At 45.2% G+C, this 24,599-nt stretch overlaps 1 protein-coding gene across 2 annotated transcripts in view; it reads right to left on the bottom strand.

Annotated features, from left to right (window-relative positions):
• Window positions 1-24,599, bottom strand: part of LOC147431846 (uncharacterized) — a 116,553-nt gene that overhangs the window by 18,975 nt on the left and 72,979 nt on the right. The window lies entirely within an intron of this gene.

The following is a 24,599-nucleotide window of genomic DNA, read 5'->3' on the forward strand; positions in this document are numbered from 1 at the left end:
CTACATGAGCATGTAAATCTCTGCGAAGTAAAAGCTTACGTGAACCTCTTACCCAAGAAGTCTGTAAACCATTAGCATTCCAAGAAACTACATGTAAATCCATAGTCTGCATGAAAGAATTGGTAAAGCATCGGACTAACTGCGCATCTTCTTGGAGGCAGCTGGGCCATCCAAGGGATGAGCTTCTGGCGGGAGGAAAGCAACCCGCAAGCCCTCTCTAAAATATGGTGTCTCATTGCACCAACTACGGAGCTCAACTTGTTTACATTGCATTACCGATGTTGTAGCTTCGACACCCCAAATGCGCATAGACATAGGAAGCACACATCTGAGGATACATGAATGATCATAGGCAATGAATAGCAAGCATAAACATCACTCCATTCCATTGCACCAATACATGAAGGGAAGTGTGGAGACAATACATCTGGAGCTCTCGTCAAAGTTCAATGATTTTGCAGTTTCTGTTCATCTGTTGCGATTGATTTCTCGCTTGGAGTGTCCAAGCCTGTAACGGTGGTATCAGAGCGAGGTTGTTTCTTCTTCTACGGATAATCCGATCCCTTCTGCAAACACATGGGTTCTCGCGGAGAATCTGACAAAGACAACACCTCTCATCGCGGAGGCGAACAAAAGTTGAAACCCGGCACGGAGCCAGAGACAAAGTTACACCACATTTGTCATTGTTCGGTATACTATGAGATACGAGGCCGCTTTCACTATCTATTCAAGAGGGCTTTGGACCGTTGGCTAGAGTCATGAGATATCAGGATCAGAGATGCCTCGGGTCGTTTTTGCTAGAGCTACACAGACACAGGGAGAGTCTCTTGAGGAGACCAAGCAGTGGGAGACATTCACAGAGGGAGATCACTGACTTCTTTAGAGTTGGGACTCAGCAACCGGATAAGCATGCTTCACAACAGACTTCAGAGCCCACTTCTATCAAAGGTATATTAGTGGACAGAGCCACTGAGCTCGAGAGAGCTAGACTTCCACGTCTACGGGGGCGACCACGACATCGACGAAGGCTCCACCAGAGAATCAGGACTATTCTAGTACAACATGGGAGACGCCCAGTACGACTATTTACACACGGACATTGACGAAGCTCTTCAGCGATCGATGCAATACTTTCTTGGACAACGCCCGATGCCGGGCATCCTCAGGCATGGATGATGATGATGATGATTTTCAGTCTAACGATTTTAGTCTTTTAGTTTTAGTCTTTCACTTCAGTTTATTTTTGTACCCAGACATTGGATTAGATCCACAAGGATTGTATCAATTTGGTCTCATAGGTCATTTTGGCCTTTTGAAGACATTTAATATAACATTTCATCTCATCTCTCTCTCTCTCTCTCTCTCTCTCTCTCTCTCTCTCTCTCTCTCTCTCTCTCTCTCTCTCTCTCTCTCTCTCTCTCTCTCTCTCAAAGTTCAATGATTTTGCAGTTTCTGTTCATCTGTTGCTATTGATTTCTCGCTTGGAGTGTCCAAGCATGTAATGGTGGTATCAAAGCGAGGTTGTTTCTTCTTCTACAGCTGATCCGATCCCTTCTGCAAACACATGGGTTCTCGCGGAGAATCTGACAAAGACAACACCTCTCATCGCGGAGGCGAACGAAAGTTGAAACCCGGCACCGGAACTGAAGAAAACAATGAAGATTTGGCAAAATTTTCGGTGGGGAAGTTTGCCTGCACAAAGGATCCGGGAAGACCTCTAGAGGAGCTCACTTATATATTGACAGAGACACTGCTGGATGCAACAGCAGAGGCATACCCATACACTGAGCCTAGGAAGCGATGACGTTCTAGGAGCATACCCCAGAATAGCTGGTATGATGAGGACTGCAGAGAGACGAGAGCTCGGCTTCAAAGGGAGGTACTTCTAGGAGTCATCACTCACAGGCAATCACAGATTGCTTTTCGGCATATGGTGCGACGAAAGAAGAGGGAGTTTTCGCAAGATTTATACCAGTTGTTTTTGAGCAAGATTCAAGCGGGCATAGAGACTCTTCCATGGGCATTCTCCCCCACCAGTCATCACTGCTACAGAGGTATGGGATCAATATGCATCATCTCTCTACACAATCTCGGGGCAGCCACCTCTTTCGAATCTGCCAGAGCCATGCCTACACACGTGCTTTCTTTACCACTGAGATGGTAAAGAAGGCCATTGACAGGATGAGGACCAAGAGAGCATATGATCACAATGGCCTAGTAGCGGAGCATTTTATGCATGCTAGAGATCTACTTGCAGAGCTTCTAGCAGTGATGTTCAACCGTGCCATGTGTGTGAGGGCCTACCTGATACTTGGAGTTTGACTACTATTGTACCTATCTTCAAGTCAGGGACCCTATGGAGCCTTGAAACTACCACACTATCACAATTGGACACACATTGGCACAGTTGTGCGCAGCCATCCTTGAGCAGTGTTTGAGTAGATGGACAGAGACAGAGGGTGTACGCACAACAAGACAGGCGGGTTTCACGAGAGGTTTCTCTACTCTTGATCCTATTCTGACATTCAGAGCCATTATTGAGGAGGAGAGATCACATGGGAGACGACTCTAGTGTTGCTTTGTAGATTTCCTCAAAGCCTTCCATATAGTGCCCAGAGCTAGATTGATGCGCAGACTGCAAGAGATGGGGTACTCACAGAGTTCATTTGGGGGATCATGGCTCTACACAAGTCAGTAGTGGGGCATGTACGCACTCGAGAGGGGATTTCTTATCTGGTTCACTCCACTATCGGGATGAAACAGGGCTGCCCACTATCTCCTACCCAATTTGGCATGTATGTGGATGAGGTTTTTGACTACATCGAGAGGGATGGTAATAGAGAAGCACAGTTGGCAGGGACATGGATCCCACTATCGTTATATGCTGATAATATTGTGTTGATTTCTGACTCCCCGGAGGGGATGCAACATCACTTAGATGCTTTGTACACATTTTCTCATGATGTGAATTGTCTATTAACTTGGGGAAAACTAAGGTTATGGAGTTTAACACCACGCCACAGGGGATCACGAAGTCAGCACCCACATTTACAAATGGCCAGGAGACAGTGGAGTATACATATGCATACATGGTGGACCGCCGTTTTCATTGAGGAGAGCAGTAGAGACTAGACTAGCGAGAGATTATGCAGCGTTGGGAGGATTGGAGAGGATGTGTTCACAGGTTCAGTTTCAGGAACCTCCAACAAAGCTCTGGCTTTTTGACACTGTAGTGGCTTCAACTATGCTTTACGGAGTTCGGATATGGGGACCCACAGCGGACCACCATGGAAGATCTAGTAGCACTGATGGATGGCGATGTATGGAGAGACCTTTAGTCTCTCTGATCTCTCGCATGATTCGGGTTGAGGCCTCAGCGCCACGTGAGATTATTCAAGCCGAGCTAGCTGCCCCCCCCTCTCGTGGTCGAGGCACTTACTAGATCAATATCCTTCATGCATACTTTACGAGACCTCCCCAGAGAAAGATATGCTCGACTAGCCCTTGAGTCATCTCAACAGCTAGCGCTACAGCGAGATACAACATGCTGGTATGGGCAAATGACATCATGGTTTCAGTCACATGGTTTCAACATGGATAGGCTGTTACAAACGGCCACCACGTGCCAATAGAAAAGAATAAACTGAACAGACTTTTAGCACTTCAATAAATGAACTGAGAGAGAGAGAGAGAGAGAGACGACACGCGACACAGAGTGGCGGAATTCCACCCCAGAGAGTATTGGTCCCAAACCTTAGCGCCCCTTTCGGTATTTCTTTATTTTGTATCAACACAGTACACGCCGGTACTCCAAACTCTACACCTCTCAAGGAAGCATGCCAGAGACTGAGCCCATGGCCTCATATTTAAAGGCCCTAGGCCCCAAGAACAGTTTATATGGAAAGCCTTCAAACTCAAAAGCTTTTGGTCCAAAAGCAATGCCCAAAAGCTACAAGCATAAATCACGGAATTCCATACAATTGCCACGTCAGCACTGTCGCGCGTTTTGCGGACATCTACAACGTCAACATTGTCAACAGAATTTCATTTTTTCTGTACAGCTGCCACATCATCAGTTTTTGCGCAAGTGAGGGTCCCGCTTTATTTATAAATCCTTTATGTCTCTTGGGCCCCATCAGAGGGGGGTCCCATAAGTTGGTAGGACTTCTTCTTCTGTTGTTACTTGTTCTTCTTAGGGTTTAGGCCCCTCGGCCGTGATCTGAAGGTTGGCACTATTCTTTAGTGACTTGACACATCTGCAGTTTGTGACATCCCCCCTCTTGAAAGAAAGTAAGAATATAGTTCGCCAACCGTTTCAAAATGGTAAGAATTACATATGGGAGAACATCAAAGAGGGTTCGCCGGGTTTGAACGTACATTCAAAAAATGCTATAGCTAGAATCCTATTTGCCTGAGATTTTGCAAGGCGTCCTTGATGCTCGCAAGGTGAATCATTTTTTATGATTCTGTACGGAAGAGACTCTAATGGGCGTCTAGAAAACACTGCTGGTGGTAATAACTCGCAAGAGGATAAAAAGTGGAAGGAAGTGCCGCCGTGCACAAGGAATCTTCGGATTGGAACCGTCCACCTACGTTGAGCGACGGACCGAAACAAGAACTTTCTTTAAGGTGATCGCAAATTGCGAAAGAAAGACATCCAGCTTAATGCTCTATGACTTGGGCATTCCCTATGTGGGAGGACACAAGAGGTTTAATACCCTCTCGACTAACAGCGCAGAATTATGCGCAAGGACAAATACCTAGATTGATTTCTAGGAAGATTATTCTTCTCGAAGAAGACGGAATCAAGTTAATAGAGTCTCGGATAAGGAAACTTTGGATCAGAACAATTGGCCTACCCAACGAAAAGGCCCGGAATAAGAACTTACTTTGGTAAGATGACACACTTTGTCTGCCGCAGGAAGCTTCACATGCGCTTAATGCTCTCGACATGCCCTATGCGGGAGGACACAAGAGGTTTAATATCCTCAGGACTAATAGTGCAAGGTTATGCGCAAGGACATAGACCTAGATTGATTTCTAGCAGGATTATTATTCTCGGAATTGAGAAGGTGGAATTGAGTTAACAGATTCTCGGATCAAGAAACTTCCAATCTGTTGCAAAGAGGTGAATGACGAGTTCTTACATGGCTCGTCACTTTAATGAAAGGTGAAGGATATCCTCGAGGTACTAGAGGAAAGACATGAACCGGTATGGTAAGTATTGAATTATTGAATTTTTGAATTTTTGTTTAATTTAAATTTTAAGTTCTCTTTTGAGAAAGGACTAGCTCAACTCACCATTGAGCAAGATTTGGAATCTTTCTGGTTTTTCCCCGGCAGTTCAGTTAGACCTCTACAGTTGAGGACAACTGTTTATAAGTGAGCGGGATGTTGCTAAATTGACTTTATCTTACAAAAAAATAATTCTAAATGAATTATTGGATTTATAAGTGAGAGGGTTTTCTCGCTTGGAACACCAAGGAAAAATAATTCTAAATGAATTATTGGAACTTTAAGTGACAAGGTTTTTCCCATTGGAGACATCCGAGTACAGAGTATTCCTAGTGCGTCAGAGTATTCCTAGTGCGTCATTCAAAGTAATGACGGGAGCACTGAGAACAAGAATATCTGTAAGGCCACTAGGATCGGGTACTTCCGATGCGTCACATCGGATGGGTCATAGGGAGCATCGGAAATAAGATTTCGACCCATAGTAACACGGAATGGCCGTTTTCAGGTCTCCGTTCCCCGTTCCCATTCCAAGTTCCCGTTCCAAATCCCCGTTCCGTGTTTCAAACGTGAGTACCCGTAACAGGAAATGGCATTTTGTTCGGCGTTCCCGTTCCGCATTCCCGTTCCGGTTTCCCTTTCCTGGTAACTATGATTCGACCATCCGGGAACGGACATCTCAAATGCGTCATAGCATGGGTGACATAGAGCATCGTGAAGGAGATTGTACCATAAGTTCAATAGGGAAGGACTAGGTGATGGGTATTCTTGATGCGTCACAAGGTGAGTGACGGGTGCATCGGAAAGGGAATATCCATAGTCAAGAGGAAATTCTGAACTGTGTTAGAATTGTGCACAAGGAAAAGCAAGCACTTGAATGAAGATGGGTTCAAAGGGAACTTTGAGGAAAAACAGATGCTTTCTGAGAAAGCGGGATTGCTTTTCGGGAAAGCAAATGCTTTCCCGCGAGGAAGTCTATGTCTACATTGCAACTGTGTGTGTGATTGCATCCAAGGACTCCTAGGAAGTGTTGTTGTAGCAGGGCTACAGTGTCACTTCACAAGACAGGCAGTTGGACAGTTAGCTACAGTTGGTCTGGTTCACACTGGGCGGACCCTTTGGGCTGGGAGTGACACGTGGCAGGGTACCTACGGTGGTCTAGTGGACATTGTGGCCAAGTCACCACCACCACTCAGTTTGGAGATAGACTTAGCTGGCTAGACATTTATGGGCCGTTGGTGGCTCTTATGGTTGTACATATGAGTAGTCGTTTTGGGCCAGTTCCATTATCTTGTACGTAGTCGTCTAGAGCGGGTCTTACACTGAGCACTGCTTCACCATCCCTGCACATCTGAGCCTCGACACCCCATTTTGTACCTGTGAGTCATGGGCTGGAGCTGAGTGTGCTGCCACGCCTGAGTCTGTACATGGTTCTTTGAGCTAGTCGAGTCCGCATGTTCTGGTCCACTGTTGTGTCTCTGTTGTTGTTATCCATTGTTTCTGTGTTCCATTCTTTTGAGAGAATTTCCATTTGTTTGAGTGAGATTGTCGCGCACATTGCACTGAGGGGCACCCACACTGTAGAGAGCACGACACATTATCCGCGCTACAGGTGCTCTCATTTTGGCGATCACGGTGGGACCTCAACTGAAGTCTCACTCTGTGGAGTAGATGGGTTCTTCGCTTCGCCTGTGCAGCCTGTTGGTCTGGTCCAGTTTCACCCTTGACAGCTTAATCTAGCTGGTCTAGTCTCTCGCCTTGTTGGTCTGGTCCTCTCTTGCCCTGGGCCACCCAATGCTCATCCTGGTCTTCTCCTCGTCCCTGGTCTAGTCCTTCCTCGTCCTGGTCCAGGCCAAGTGGTCTAGTCACTCGCCCTGGTCTAGTAGAGTCTAGACCAATGTTCACCCAAGTGAAGGTTGTCTTGCCCAAGTGAAGGTCTTCTTGCCCAAAGCTTGGTGGGGTTGGCAATTACTCCATGACACATACAAGGAGGTCTTTGGAGCGTCAAAGTGCACTACTGAGTCCTCTGAAGTACTACCACAGACGACGTCAACCCTTGGTGCCCAGTAGAAGCATATTAACCCCATCACCCATACCTACTCATACGGCTACCTCCATTCCTTCGACCGGTTCTACATCCTCCACGTCACCTTCTCCGGTAAGGCTCTCCCCTATTCTCTTACAGCAAGCTAGTGAGCAACAAACTCAGGAGCAAGAGGCCATGGAGGAGCTCACAAGTGTTCTGGCAAAGGTGAACATCAAGTTCCCTACCTTTAAAGGTCTCTCCGCAAAAGATGCAGACGACCATGCTCGGAGGTTTGTCTCTCTTTGCAAAGGTCGTGGCCTCAACAGAGAAGACGCATACCTGGTGCTCTTCCCGTCCACCTTGGATGGTCTTGCAGATAAATGGTACAGTCAATTTGCTGAAAACCACTTTACTACTTGGACCATGTTAATACAGCAGTTCTGTGAAGCTTTCCGACCAGGGGATTATCAAGAGAAGATTCTAGCTGAGTTGGCCAACCTGTTGCTCCAGCCCAAGGAGACATTTGCAGAGCTCATGACTAGAACAAAGTCCCTGGTCGCCAAGCTGCCTCAGCAACAAGGGGAATTCATGGTGAAGAAGTGGGTAGAGAAGACTCTGCCTAAGACTTCTCAACAAAAGCTCAGAGAAAGTCTCCGTCCTAAAGCCAGTCTGGAGGACCTTGTTGCTACTGCTACTAGAATAGAGGGAGCAAGAAGGCAATTCACTGACTCTCCTCAATTAGATACTGCCCCTATACTCATGGACAGTCCATCGGACCCCTTGACTTCGTTAAGAAGGGAACTGGAAGCCCTAAAGTTACAGCAGGCCCTTCACGAAGAGAGATCCTTCTCTCTCAGACAAGAGAAGCCTCCACATCAAGGGGCTTCTGATCAACTTAAAAGAGAGTTAGAAGAGCTCAGGTCTCAGCAGGAGACTAAGGCTATGGTATGGTGTAGTTCGTGCCGCTCTCCAGGACACCCTCCACAGGACTGTCCCCTTCGCTCTTACTGCCCCTTCTGCGAAAAATCGGGTCATGAAGATAAGGATTGCTACTATATAAAGGGATTGCACAAAATATAGCAAAGTCTTGGTCTTGCTCTCCAACAGGGGTTAGCACCAGCATCCAACATGGTTTCCCACTACGGCCATCCCAACTACATGCCACCTTTGCTCAATACCCCTGTTGTCCAAGGTATGTCAAGTACTTTCCCGACTCAGTTTTTATAATGCTAATGCCACCTCAACCCCTCAGAGCTTCTACACTTCAACCTCCAACTCCATGCATCAACCACCTCGTCCCCTGTTTCGTCCTTCCAATCGGCCCATACTCTGCTACAGATGCGGAGAATATGGGCATTATCAGAGCAAGTGTCCTTTACCTGAGGGGTCCCCTCCTTGTCGTCATTGCCCTGATTCGAAGGATCAATATAGTAAGGATTGTCCCATGCAAAGGGCATCCACGTCTTCAAGCTCGACTCAGAACCAGCAAGAATTCACCTTTCCGAAGATAAACTTGATTACTGTGAACACCGTGCCTCAACCATCACCTGCTACTCATGTGGTTAAGCCATTGCAAGTGGAGAAGCCTGCTTGTGTCCTTACTAGGGCACAAAGAGCAGCTCTTGGTCTCAGTCTGCCCACAGGTCCACCTCGCCGGTCCCCACTTCCTCAAGCTGGTCTATTTGACCCAAACAACGAGTCCTTCAAAATTGCTCAGAGCAAACCAACTTCACTGTTATCTGACATTGATGGAGCCTTCTTGGAAGCAGTGGCGAACTTGGAACAGATTAAGGTCCCAAAGGGAGCCCAATTCGAAGGCGCCAAGCCCACAGCAAAAGCCATCTTGAAAAATACTTTTCAACAGGTGTCACTATACGACATGCTAAGGCTCGACGTAACACTTAGAAGTGACACCCTGTCAGTCATTCAGTCTCTGTACCTGGGGGCTGGGCCTAGTGGCAGGCACCTCCCTGTACAGCCCTCAGAGTCTTATTTGATTTCCTATCCATCTGCTCCCCTCACCGATTATAAAAGTCCTCGCCTCACTGTATCTATTCTTGGGCACCATCTATCCGGCCTCATCGTTGATGGAGGATCTGGAATCAATTTGATGCCCGAATTCACTATGATGGCCTTAGGTCTAAAGCCTACCCGACCTGCTCCTTTCACTGTTACATTGGCCGATCAGAGAACAATCTACCCAATGGGCATAGTCGACAAGGTGCCTCTACAGGTACAAGACTTTACTTTTAACTTGGATTTTGTGGTGGTTCGTCTTCCCCAAGTTGAGGGCGGATTTCCCTTGCTTATTGGAAGACCCTGGCTGCAACATACTAAAGCACTCCACGATTGGGGAAATGATGCAATGTGGATACATAATTCTGGCTCCTCGATGCAACCCATTCTCTTAGAAGGTGGTATAGATCCCGTGGTGCAGCAAGTTTCTTTGTCAATGGTAACGATTTTCATGTTATGATCTCTGATTAGTTGATTGCAGGTGTATTTCCTCTCCGTGAGGGAGTAGGAGCAGTGGAAGGCACAAGCCTCTGCAAGATAAAAGCGCTCTGAGGAACTAGAGCCAGATCAGCCCAAGAGTTTCGTACTCGAGTTTGGGAAGTAGATCACCGGATCCGAGAGTGGTAGACTCTCAAGATGTGATCCGGAAGTTGAAATTCCCAAGGAAAGGACTTCATGTCCCAGAAAGCAGAGTTATTCTGCAGAAGAGGTCTTTGGGAAGAGCCGGAAAAGAAGTTGCAGGGATACCATGCCCTGAGTCTGGAAGGTGAGATCCAGAGGCGAGAACCTTGATTCTCGAGGAATTGGAATAAGGAACGGAAGTTCCGTGGAATAGGGTTTTGCCCTAGGAATCGTAAGCTGAGGCTTCCAGGAACCATCAAGTCTTATTCTAGAACGAACGTGGTAATACGTTGGGTTCAAGTGCTTGTATAGACTTCTCCTCAATAATAAAGATACTATTACGAGGGGGGACCAACCCATCTTCTGGTCCCCAGTATTGTGTCGATCTTCTCTCTCTCTCTCTCTCTCTCTCTCTCTCTCTCTCTCTCTCTCTCTCTCTCTCTCTCTCTCTCTCTCTCTCTCTCTCTCTCTCTCTATCTATCTATATATATATATATATATATATCCTCTGGTTTCAGTAATAAGTGATAAATCCTATTTATCCGAATGTATTTTATATTGTTATACGCTCTGGTTTGTGACAGTGGTATCAGAGCATGATCTCCTCTCTTTCTCTGTAAAGGAGGACGACTCTGGGAAGATACGGGAAGAAGCCATGACAAGCCAAGAGAAGTAAGCAGGCGGAAACCTCAGTCTTGCAGGAAAAGCTCGCAAAGTTGGAAATGTTTTTTTTTTTTCTCTCTGCAAGAAGTCGACACAAGACTTGGTATTCTTTGAGAAGGCGACAAGAGCATGATGCTCAAGAACCTAGAGAATCCAAGAAGCGGAATTCTTAAGATCGTTCAGAACCCAGAAGATATCCATGAACATCAATCCAGAACCATAGCCAAGAAATCCCGTCATCTCAGGAAGGATATGAAGAAGGCCTCTAGACCTAGGAACACTCCAGTCAAGTTTGATACTTTTGGCGGAAGGGAAGATATCCTGAAAGCTACTGCTTTCATTCGACAGTTTGAAGTTGCCTTTGCAAACGGCAATTTCTGAGAAGTATCGAAGGTGAGGCATGTGACCAAACACCTCAAGGGAGATTGCAAGTACTTGGTGGTATACCAAAGCTGTGCAAGGAATTTTCAACAACAATTCAAGGCTGAATTTTCCGACAAATTTTTTTCCTCTGCGCTTTGAGGAAGGCATTCAAGAAGATTGGCCCAATAGGAACACGAGCGAGTCAAAGCAAGTAGTGGTTCACTCTTGCCAAGGTAGCTTCATTCTTGATCCTCTCTGAGGAAGGAAAGATGAACAAATTTAACGAAGGAATTTTGCCCGAATTTTGTAAACGCATCTGCAAGATACTTTGTAGCAGATGGTGGAGTCAGCAATAAAAGCTGAAAGTGTACACCTTATTGTACATAGAATACAATCCCCGCAGTGAGACAAGAACCACTGAACACAGAAACAACAAATCTTTGTTACCTCTCCTCGAAGGATACATTGCTATCCGGAGAAAGTTTGCAGTAAGGGAATTCAATCTAACTCCTGTGTTTTTGAATAGAAGACCCTCAAACTTTGAGTGAGAGGGCAAGTCTTTGATCAAAGTTAAATCTTTGAGGAACTCATCAACTGCGTATTGCTTTTATGCACGAGATATGCACGTGTCTAACCAGGACAATCACTCTCGAGTGTTTATGAGAGTAAGGTTGAGTCAAAACATTGTTTTAGACGATGAACTACTTTGCTTAACCATCCGGAAGGTCCATCATTGATCTGGTATCCGATAGTTCTCCAACAAATTACCTGCTATTGCGGGTAGGAAATTATGAAGGAACCATTCTGAGCTTTCAAGCAAAGAAAAGCTTTCATGAAGCTTGAGTACTCTTTAAGCCCACATCCCCTACCCGACAAGGGAAGATATGGTAGTGCTTTTCGCACAAGTGAAGGAAGACTCTTTACGAGCGAAGGAACAAGCGACGGCTGCGGCCTGTGATCGAGGAATCCAGGATTAAACTCCTAGTTTATTTGATGAGCGGGTTTTGCTCTAAGATTAAGCCAAGGGATCGTCAGGTTGAGCGTCTTCGCTCTAAGGATCTTACAAAGGGAAGGTAATTTCCCAGGCTCGTTGAAACTTATGTACACCTTTGGGTACATGGATAACACATGAAAATATAGACCTATGCTAAGGTGGGTCATCTACCAATCGAAGCTTTTTTCGGTTGAACGGAATAAGATGAACCAACTTCCTTTTTAGGATCTCGACGGGAGTTTGTTCTTCAGAGCCTTTTTGCACGCAGGATATTCCGACACGAGAATCTCTACTTGAGATGTGTTTAGTAGAATGAATTTGAGTTTCTCTACGAAGAAGAGGTTTTTTGATGGTCGTTGATCATTGAGTGCGCTATGTACTTTTACCATTACAGTAGCAACTTTTCGTTGCGGTATATGTTTCTCCATGAGCAGGTCAAGTAGCATTTAACCGCTACTCGAATAAATTCGAACTATTATGTTCGTAAGAATATAGTTCGCCAACAGTTTCAAAATGGTAAGAATAACATATGGGAGACATCCTTGAGAATTGAAGGGGGTTCCCGGGTTTGAACGTACATTCAGAAAATGCTATAGCTAGAATCCTATCTGCCTGAGATTTTGCAAGGCGTCATTGATGCTCGCAAGGTGAATCATTTTTTATGATTCTGTAAGGAAGAGACTCTAATGGGCGTCTAGAAAACACTGCTGGTGGTAATAACTCGCAAGAGGAAAAAAAGTGGAAGGAAATGCCGCCGTGCACAAGGAATCTTCGGATTGGAACCGTCCACCTACGTTGAGCGACGGCCCGGAACAAGAACCTTCTTTAAGGTGATCGCAAATTGTGAAAGAAAGACATCGAGCTTAATGCTCTATGACTTGGGCATTCCCTATGTGGGAGGACACAAGAGGTTTAATACCCTCTCGACTAACAGCGCAGAATTATGCGCAAGGACAAATACCTAGATTGATTTCTAGGAAGATTATTCTTCTCGAAGAAGACGGAATCAAGTTAATAGAGTCTCGGATAAGGAACCTTTGGATCAGAACAATTGGCCTACCCAAAGCAAAGGCCTGGAATAAGAACTTATTTTGGTAAGATGACACACTTTGTCTGCCGCAGGAAGATTCACATGAGTTTAATACTCTCGACATGCCCTATGCGGGAGGACACAAGAGGTTTAATATCCTCACGACTAATAGCGCAAGGTTATGCGAAAGGACATAGACCTAGATTGATTTCTAGCAGGATTATTATTCTCCGAATTGAGAAGGTGGAATTGAGTTAACAGATTCTCGGATCAGGAAACTTCCAATCTGTTGCAAAGAGGTGAATGACGAGTTCTTACATGGCTCGTGACTTTAATGAAAGGTGAAGGATATCCTCGAGGTACTAGAGGAAAAACATGAACCGGTAAGGTAAGTATTGAATTATTGAATTTTTGTTTAATTTAAATTTTAAGTTCTCTTTTGAGAAAGGACTAGCTCAACTCACCATTGAGCAAGATTTAGAATCTTTCCGGTTTCTCCCCGCCAGTTTAGTTAGACCTCTACAGTTGAGGACAACTGTTTATAAGTGAGCGGGATGTTGCTAAATTGACTTTATCTTACAAAAAAATAATTCTAAATGAATTATTGGATTTATAAGTGAGAGGGTACAGAGTATTCCTAGTGCATCATTCAAAGTAATGACGAGAGCACTAAGAACAGAAATATCTGTAAGGCCACCAGGATCGGGTACTTCCGATGCGTCACATCGGATGGGTGACAAGGAGCATCGGAACGAAGTATTCGACCATCCGGGAACAGACATCTTTGATGCGTCATAGGATGGGTGACATAGAGCATCGTGAAACAGATTGTACCATAAGTTCGGTAGGAAAGGACTAGGTGATGGGTATTCTTGATGCGTCACAAGGTGGGTGACATGTCCATAGTCAGCAGGAAATTCTGATCTGTGTTAGAATTGTGCACAAGGAAAAGCAAGCACTTGAATGAAGATGGGTTCAGAGGGAACTTTGAGGAAAAACAGATGCTTTCTGAGAAAGCGGGATTGCCTTTCGGGAAAGTAAATGCTTTCCCGCGAGGAAGTCTATGTTTGCATTGCAACTGTGCGTGTGATTGCATCCAGGGACGCCTAGGAAGTGCTATGAAAGCATTGTTTTTAACTTATAAGGTTTTATTGAGTTTTAGGGAAGATTCAGACTATTTTTAAAATACGCCGGCCGCCCATTTAATAAGTGGGCACCATCTGATAAATAAGGCAACAGATCAGCCACGTTTTCTCTCTCTCTTTTTCTGGCAGAACAAAGAAAAAAAAACGATCGTGATCTCTACGCGAGCAGCTATTCGTGCCGGTGGCTAGGAGCTATAAAAGCATCACATGCCCTCACTCAAAGAGGAGGATCAGTTTTTGCAAGAAGGAGATGCTGCTGAAGAATTCACCTGCAAAGAAGACTTTTGCCGATGATGCCCATGATTGTCCCAAGTGTACCCGATGTCGCCAAGACCTAGTGCGCAAGTTCTCTCGCGAAGAAGTGCCTACGGAGCGTGTTTCCATCGCGACAAGTTGCTGTTTTTCTCTGTTTTCAGCCCATAAACGTTGTAAACGGGGCTGATTTACGAGAAGGAACCCGAGAACACACCTCTTTTGTGTGTAGGATTGGAAGAGAGGATTTTCTATGTAGAGATCTCTTCCGGGGAATTGCTTTTCGAGAACTGAGCTGCATTTCGAGCGTCGAGATTGTGAAGGTAACGATTTTCATGTTATGATCTCTGAGTAGTTGATTGCAGGTGTACTTCCTCTTCGTGAGGGAGTAAAAGCGCTCTAAGGAACTAGAGCCAGATCAGCCCAAGGGTTTCGTACTCGAGTTTGGGAAGTAAATCCACGGATCCCAGAGTGGTAGACTCTCAAGATGTGATCCGGAAGTTGAAATTCCCAAGGGAAGGACTTCATGTCTGAGAAAGTAGAGTTATTCTGCAGGAAGAGGTCTTTGGGAAGAGCCGGAAAAGAAGTTGCAGGGATGCCATGCCCTAAGTCTAGAAGGTGAGATCCAGAGGCGAGAACCTTGATTCTCGAGGAATTGGAATAAGGAACGGAAGTTCCGTGGAATAGGGTTTTGCTCTAGGAATCATAAGCTGAGGCTTCCGGGAACCATCAAGTCTTATTCTAGAACGAACGTGGTAATACGTTGGGTTCAAGTGCTTGTATAGACGTCTCCTCAGTAATAAAGATACTATTACGGAGGGGGACCAGCCCATCTTCTGGTCCCCAGTATTGTGTCGATCTTCTCTCTCTCTCTCTCTCTCTCTCTCTCTCTCTCTCTCTCTCTCTCTCTCTCTCTATCCTTTGGTTTCAGTAATAAGTGATAAATTCTATTTATCCGAATGTAGTTATATTGTTATGCGCTCCCGTTTGTGACACTGAAACCTGCACCAGAAATTAGGGTTAGATTCCTTTCATAAGGTCGTAGCCGACCATAGTATCGTGCATCAGCTCTTGGACAGATAGTGTTCCTCTAGCAGTGATCATAGTCCCACGAAATAGCGATCACACTAGACCTCCGAGGTTATCAACAAGAGACACCTGCTGAGAGATGTCTAGAAATTTCAAATTATAATCTATTAGGTTTTCCATGAAAGGAATTCAAGCTCTGCCAGAAGTTGCACTCCGAAGGAAGATGTCAAAAACCATATAACTTCGGGCAAAAATTTTCTTGAAAGCTTGCTAAGTCCTTGGAGTGTGCGGCTTGGTAGCTATAGAGATCAACATCTGCATGGCACTGCCTCTGAGAAAAACAACACCTTGAAACAAATATTGGATCCTTCTCTTACAAGTGATCTTTATGGCTTATGCCCTGTAAGACATGAGCGGTGAAGACGGGAGCACGCCCGACGCGCGATGTATGAAGGGTGGGAGTGGCTAATAAGTCAGGGGTCGGGGGCCGAAGATACTTCAAAAAAAATTCAAGTAGACTTTGGAAGCACCGGTTTGCTCTGTCTGTTGAACAGACTTTTAGCACTTCAATAACAACTGAACTAGAGAGAGACAACACGCGACACGGAGTGGCGGAATTCCACTCCAGAGAGTATTGGCCCCAAACCTTGACGTCCCTCTCGATATTTCTTTATTTTGCATCAACATAGTACAAGCCGCTACTCCAGACTCTGCACCTTCTCTAGAAAGCATGCCAAAGAATGAGCCCATAGCCTCGTATTTAAAGACCCGAGGCCCCAAAAGCAGTTTATATGAAAAGCCTTCAAACTCAAAAGCGTCTGCTCCAAAAGCAATGTCAAAAAGCTGCCAACGTAAATCACGGAATTCCGTACAACTGCCACGTTAGCGTGTTTTGCGGAAATCTGCCACCTCAACACTGTCAGTGGTTTTCCGTACAGCTGCCACATCATCAGTTTCTGCGCAAGTGAGGGTCCCGCTTTATTTTTAATTCCTATATGTCTCTTGGGCCCCATCGAACGAGGTCCCATAAGTTGGTAGGACTTCTTTTTCTGTTGTTTCTTGTTCTTCTTGAGGTTTAGGTCCCTCGGCCGTGATCTGAAGGTTGGCTCTGTTCTTCAGTGACTTGACACGTTAGCAGTTTGTGACATAGTGAAATAAACGAGGAGAGTAGATCTCCCCATTACACGGACCGCCTACAGACACGCATCGGATGAACCACCCGACCATAGCCACCATCCGGCAGCTCCCCCATGCTGGGGCCAGCGTCCGAGGACGTAGGCGTGCACCTGTAAGACCGAGCGTCCCATACCACCCGGCCTCATCTCCTCGAGGTGACCTCGCGCACTCCTAGCCTCGCGGACTAACCACTGGCACTATGCCAGTGGAGGTCGATAACTGCAAATGAGGCATTCGCCTCCCTTTTATAATAATGGCCGGCCACACTGGCCGTGTTAACACTACGTCCGCCGTGACACTGGACGCCCATCCCAACAACATCTGGGCTAGATCCCCTCTCCTGTGAGCGGGACGTAACATACTTCCCCCCTTAAGAACCATTGATGTCCTCATCAATGAAGTGGGAATATTGAGCCTTCAAAGCTCTAACGAGTTCCCAAGTAGCAAACCTTTCAGATTGACCCTTCCATTTAATTAAGTACTCGTCATAAGCCTTTTGACGTGAATGACATGTACGATGATCTAAAATTGCTTCTGGTTTTCGAGGAATATACTCAGTTTGCATATCTTGCCATACATTTCCCTCGATAGGCACAACAATGTCGGCTTCGCCCAATTTCACTTTAAGGCGGCTGACATGAAACACTGGATGTACACTAACATCCGAAGGAAGAGCCAGTTTATAGGCAACTTGGCCAATTTTCTTTGTGATCAAGAATGGACCACAATATCTAGTTGAAAGCTTATAATGCTTTCCTGTTCGCGTAGTCTTGGAATCCTTGGGTATCTTCAAATAGACCCATTGTCCCACATCTAGAGTCCTTGGAGATCTCTTTTGATTAGCAAAAGTAGTGACTCGATCACGAGCCGTTCTTGCATATCATACAGGAAATCACGAGCTTGGCATTTCTTGACTTTCTCTAAGCCAATAGCAATTGGGGATTTAGGCTCGAATCCATACATCAGCATGAATGGGCTAAATCCAGTAACAGAATGCTTGCTACTATTATAGGCAAACTCTAACTGTGAAAGATACCTTTCCCACTCAGACTGCCTATGAGAGACATAGGCTCTCAACATGTCCTCTAACGTCTGATTCATCCTCTCAGTTTGTCCGTCGGACTGAAGATGGTCAAAAGACGACATACTCAACTTCGTCTGAAGGTGAGCAAAGAGATCACGCCAAAATCGGCCAATGAACTTAGTATCTCGATCACTGATGATATCTCTGGGAGACCATACAGCCTATACCATTTCTGAACAATAGTCCACCTCTAATGGAATATTGTCATTGTCTCGTCTCTCCAGCATGACTCACTTGGGTCTCCGGATCACCCAAGCCTGCACGCGAGTCATGGCCCGCTTTGACCTCATTCCATATCTTGCCAAAGTGGCCATCGGAACGACATAGCCCTCGCAGAGAGAGATAGAAATCCGTTCAGATTTCAGCCCCATAGACAAGGCGTTAACCTCAAGAATCCGGCTGAGTGCATCGGCAACTCGATTACTAAATCCTTTTCTATAACGGATCTCAAAGTCAAACTCTTGCATAAGTTCAACCCATCTAGCCTTCCGGCCTCTGAGATCACCCTGATCACAGATATAGCGCAAGGAGTGATGATCTGTCCATGCAACAAACGTAGAGCCATACAAGCAGTGCCGCCATTTCCTCAAGGCGTGGACTACAGCGTAAAGCTCCTTTTCATACGTTGGGTAACGCATCTCAGCGTCAAAAAGCTTCTTACTTTCAAACGCAACAGGACGTCCATCCTAGTATAATGCCGCACCAATAGCATAATCACTAGCATCCGTTTCAACTACAAACGGTTTGCTAGGATCCACAATGTGCAATATTGGCGCAGTAGTCACCAAGTGCTTTAGTGTCCGAAAGCTCTCGTCGAGACGCTCATTCCAAACAACAAGGGGATTACCTCTACGATAAGGACCCGAAGTCTTTGGCCCTTTCACCCCTCCTTTTAAAAGTTGCGTAAGCGGAGCAGCAACTTTAGAGTAATCCTTGATAAACTTGCGAAAGAATCCAGTAAAGCCTAAAAAGGACTTATTCTTCAAAATCGGCCAATTTCGCACTTTATCCAACTTTTTAGGGTCAATGCGAATTCCATCACGAGTAATGATGTGACCCAAGTACAGAAGCTCTTTCCTAAAGAATTCACACTTAGAAGCCTTAGCGTAAAGCTTCTCAGTACTTCGAGAACAATGCGTATATACGCTAGGTGGTCAGACAAACTTCGGCTGTAGATCAAGATATCATCGAGAAATACAACAACAAAGTTGCCTAAAAATGATCTTAGCCGATCATTCATCATCTGCTGAAACGTAGCTGGAGCATTGGTCAAACCAAAAGGCAAGACTAAAAACTCGTAGTGACCATAATGCGTATGGAAACCTGTCTTAGGAATATCTTCCAGTTTGATCCGTATCTGATGATAGCCTGATCGCAGGTCTATCTTTGTAAATACAGTGCTCCATGGAGCCGATCTATCAGATCGTCCATGCGTGGGAGTGGATACTTATTCTTCACAGTGAGCTTATTCAACCCCTTATAATCCACGCAAAAGCGCATAGTGTTATCCATCTTTCGAGAAAGTAACACTGGCGCTCCCCACAGGGATTTACTTGGCCGAACAAAACCCCTCGCCAAATAATCTTTCAGCTTGCGTTGAATCTCGTCCTCCTTAATTTTACTAAACCGATAGGGTTGCTTTGAGAAGCGCTGACTACCAGCCACCAACTCAATGCCATGATCTACTCCTCTCGAAGGCGGCAAGCCAGGAGGTAGATCATCAAGAAAAACATCCTCGAAATCAGTCATGATTTCTCGGATAAGGTTGGATTCGTCAAAATCCCCAAGTTCAACAGAAGAACATGGAACATTTTTACGAAATTGAGTGACAAAAGTACCAAGCACTAACGAATCAAACCAAGCATGGTACACATTGATAAAAGTCAACATCAAAAGACTTTGTATCTTTATACATTTCCAAAGCAGTAACAACTGGTATTGCAGAACAATTATTTACAGGCTTCTGATTACAAAGCGACACAGATACATGAGGCATGTCCTGCTTAACAAAAACAAGAGAGTGATGTACATAGTCTATATACAATGAGTCTTGTTTATCATAAAACCATGGAATTCCTAAAATAACATCTGCTTTGTATAGGCGCATGATGTGGAAATCCAGGTTCTCTTTGTAATCAGCTAACTCGAGCAACAAGTCTGGAACCATCCGATTCCATACATCCGTATCCTCGCCACGAGCCATCTTCACGCGATACTCATGGTCACTGTCCCGCGTTCGCAGGCTCAGGTTCTGCACCAATTTTGCATCCACAAAATTGTGTGAGCTTTCATTATCAAGGAGTACAGTCACGTCGTGACCATTGATCTTCCCGGGGAAACGGAGAAGATCGTTACTTACCAAACACTTTGGTGCTAAAAGTACAATTACTGCATGAACTGTGCGATAAATGATGGATTTCAACTTGAATGGCATCAAAGTTACCTGAGATCTCATGAATCTAAACTGAAGGACAACCTTGCGGTTTTTGTGTCTTCTTCTTCTTGGGGCAATCCTTGATTTGGTGACCTCTATGTCCACATCCGAAGCAAGCCCCCTTCTTCACTGCATTAGCAATTGAAGCATTTTTGGCTTTCTTCTTCTCCTAAGAAAATCTCGGCAATGATTTGGACTTATGCTGGAATCTCGGTCGCTTCCTCGAAGCACCCTCACCGGATTGATGGTCTGCAGTTCTTTTCTTCTCATAATTCCCTCCATTTATCAATTGGAACGTCTTGGCCTTTGCCACTGCATCCTCGACATCAGTCGGGGCTTTGTCCTTGATTAAGGCCCAACGGTAATCCTAATGCAATCCCAGCAGGTACATGTGCACAGCGTGCATAGAATCCACCTTGCAGAAGGTGAACGCTTCTTTGAAAGCTGTCGTATACTTATTAAAAGACAAAGTTTTCATCGAAAGACTCTGCAATTTGGCATAGGCTTTCAAAGGGTCCATTTTGGCGAAATCCCTCTTGAATTTCACACAAAAATCAGCCCACGTCGTAGGCTTCTCTGTTATGTCGCGCAACCAAGTAAGCGCCTTACTGGGCAAATAGAGAGGAATCGTCTGAATCCTTCGTTCATCATGCTCCCCATGGAGATCAAAATACGTGGTCCACTAATGTAGCCATTTATTTACAGTTCCGTACACTCCTTCTCTTCTCCAGAGAAATTTGTAGTTTTGTACGGAATCGTGGCAGTCGGACCACCTTGTGAATGCCCAAAAGCAGCAATCTGCGTCTGCAATTGCTGGAGATGGGTTTCACCCTCGAAAATACGCGCAGTCGTCGATTGAGCCGTATTTTCTAGAGCAGTAAGCCGGGAACTAAGACCTTGCACGACCCCTTCGAAAGAGGCCAAGCGAACGTTCGTCTGAACGTTCACGTTTTCCAAAGCAGTAACACGTTGGTCGAAACTCTGGAAAGTACTTGTAATCCATGTGTAGAGAGCATGCGTGAATGGAATTTGAACATTACCTGGCGCATCGTCACGCTGCACATCCGAACTAGAGGAATCCATGGCAAGGTCCGTGAAAATTGAAGTTTTCACGCGAAATTGGGACCTTTACTGCACTTTTCAATCGCTAAAAGTTGTACTGTGAGTAGCTCTACGCGTCGGCGTGAGCATCTGAAGGCGAGCAGGTGATGGCGGGAGTGCGAGTAGATGGGAGAGAGGAAGCTCGAGAGAGAAGCACGAGACTTGAGAAATAAGCTCTCTGTAGATTTTGAAGTCTCTGTAAGTGATTTTTTTTTTAATAACTTACAGGTTTCAAACTTTGGCCTTAAAAAAAAGGTCTTGGCCACTTAAAATAAAAGGCCACTTAGTAGAGTTTTAAAAAAAAAAACAAGGCAGTGTGCTGTTTTATAACAGCGCAAGGCTTAAAGGCCAGCAGCGTTAAAAAAAATCAGCAAGGGCTGCAAGTGCTATCGACGCGTGGCTCAAGAAGATGAGCGCAAGTACAATTTGGGGGGCTTGTGGACGCTTGTGCCACACACACGACAAGCACTCAAGAAAAAAGACACATTGTCTCTTCCCTCCACGTCAGCTGGATCCCCACGCTGTCTCTCTGTCTCTTCCCTACAACATAAGAACGAGTAGCCCCTTGCTCAGAGGAGAGAGGTACTCTCTCTCTCTCTCTCTCTCTCTCTCTCTCTCTCTCTCTCTCTCTCTCTCTCTCTCTCTCTCTGTTGCAACTGCATATAGAGAAACATAGAGAGTCAGAGTATGCTGGATTTGATAAGTGTTCTGAAAATTTGACAGCCACGAAGTTTAACTCTATGATTTTTCATCGAAAATCAGTAATCCCACCAGTCAAATTTGCTGATTTTTGTCAAAAAAACAGCCAAAAAACATATTAAATTCCACCTGCACCCACACTAATGAGAAGAAAAACGATTAATTAAATAACCAATTCATCGAAAATTGCATGAAATAAAGACTATCCGACTTAAACCAGTCTATAGGTGTGCACACAATCCTTCGTGCAGCCAAGCCGGCTCTGATACCATGAAACAAACGAGGAGAGTAGATCTTCCGGCTACATGGACCGCCTACAGACACGCATCGAACGAACCATCCGACCATAGCCACCATCCGGCAGTTCCCCTGTGCTGGGGCCAGCGTCCGAGGACGTAGGCGTGCACCTGTAAGACCGAGCATCCCATACCACCCAGCCTCACCTCCTCGAGGTGACCTCGCGCACTCCTAGCCTCGCAGGCTAACCACTGGCACTCTGCCAGTGGGGGTCGATAACTGCAAATGAGGCCTTGGCCTCCCTTTTATAATAGTGGCCGGCCACACTGGCCGTGTTCACACTACGTCCGCCCGGACACTGGACGCCCATCCCGACGGCATCTTGGCTAGATCCCCTCTCCTGTGAGCAGGACATAACACATAGACTACCGCCGTTCCAGTATTCCTTAGATGCACCTTCCCCATCTCTCACACAGAGAGGGATCAATAGACTAATACGTCAGGACTTGATACAGCTTGATACCAAAAGAGCACATGGATACAGTCGACACAGGAGTTAGGCACGAAGATGGCTTTCTATAGGGAGCATCTTCTCCAACCAACAGAGGATGGATATGTGATCAGATAGGCCTATATGGACACTCATTTATACCATGGGATACGATGTGCTATTGGTCAGATGCACACATCATCGCATCGGTTAAAGAGATTGAGACTGGCAGATTTAGGAGAGTACCAACAGAGGCCAGGATTTGCCAGTTGTGTCATATAGAGCCAAAGACAGAGTACATCGCATTTGTCATTGTCCGGTATACTATGAGATACGAGGCCGCTTTCATTGTCTTTTCAAAGAGGGCTTTGGACCATTGGCTAGAGTCATGAGATATCAAGATCAGGAGAGTCTCTTGAGGAGATTAGGCAATGGGAGGTATTCACAGAGGGAGATCACTGACTTCTTTAGAGCAGGGGCTCGACAGCCAGATGAGCAAGCTTCACAGCAGACTTCAGAGCCCACCTATGCCGGAGGTATATTAGTTGACAGAGCCATTGAGCTCCGGAGAGCTAGACGCCCACATCTACGAGGGCGACCATGACATTGACGGAGGCTCCATCAAAGGATCACGACTATTCTAGCACAACATGGGAGACGTCCAGTACGACTATTTACAGAGGCGTACATTGAGGAGCTCTTCAGCGACCGATGCAATATTTTCTCAGACAGCGCCCGATGCCGGGCATCCTCGGACATTGATAATGATGATGATGATGAGAATTTTAGTTTCACTACTTTACCTCATTTTTATTTTTGTACCCAGACATTGTATAAGATCCACCAAGATTGTATCTGTTTGGTCTCATAGGTCATTTTGGCCTCTTGAAGACGTTTAATATAACATTTCATTTCTCTCTCTCTCGTCAAATTTCAGTGATTTTGCAGTTTCTGTTCACTATTGATTTCTCGCTTGGGAGTGTCCAAACCTATAACAGGAGTTCAGGACATCCTCTAGATTTACTTTTTCTGATTGATCAGATGAATCATCATGATATAACAGGTTATTTTTTTACGGCCATGTGAACTTATGGTAACTTGGGAACTAGCTGGCAAAAGTAGCCTATATTTTTTTACGCTGGAGGTTATTTTTTTACAGCCATGTGAATATTATGGTAACTTGCAAAAGTAGCCTATATCTTTTAATGCTGGACTCTGAAACAAAGGCAAGGTTTTAGTTGCAATGGAACCCATAGCTTGCAACTGGCAGAGGAATAGAGTTCTCAATAACAAAGAAAAGAAAGAGATTCTGGACATACTATCGATGGAATCATCATCACAACCCATAACGGAATGGGCAGAAACCAAAAGTAACAAAAAGAAAAGGCAGCTTTAATTTTGATAAAATCCAAAATCGCAAATATTGGCTTGATTTTATACAGACGTAGTATAATTACAACAGTATAATTCCAAAGTCTTCAAGCCAAAAAGTGACCATATATAAGATGTAAAATCCAGTTCCCTAAGTTCAAACCCCAAAGACCTCAGCACTCATGAATAACAATTCCTTTTTCGAAGAAACTCAAGTTACAGACTTTAAACTGCATTGGTCAAAAGTGGTGGGAGCAAAGAGGGAAGGAGATTAAGTGCACATATAGAGAACACAGTCCATGAGCGAGGAATGTGCAGAAACTGCATGAGAAGAGCTTTGAATGGTCATGCGGTTGTTGACCAAAAAATAAGTTCAGAACAAGAAAGAGCTGAAACATTGTTTTTGATGGCTGGAACGTGAGATCTTTGCAAGAAATGTTGCACTACCGATGTGAGAAGAGTGCTAGTTGAGGTAGAGTAGGACCACACTGCTGTGTGGCTTTGGTCGCTAGCCTCTAGCACATTTACAGTAAGACCCAATTCTTTCTGAGGGAGTATACAATGAGATTGGAAAGACAAGCACTTTCGTAGAAAGAGCTCTTGCTGTTTACAAGAGGGGTTTTATGAGGATTTCTT

Source organism: Adiantum capillus-veneris, chromosome 21 (assembly GCF_014529385.1).
Source record: "Adiantum capillus-veneris isolate H3 chromosome 21, ASM1452938v2, whole genome shotgun sequence".
Classification (NCBI taxonomy): domain Eukaryota; kingdom Viridiplantae; phylum Streptophyta; class Polypodiopsida; order Polypodiales; family Pteridaceae; genus Adiantum; species Adiantum capillus-veneris.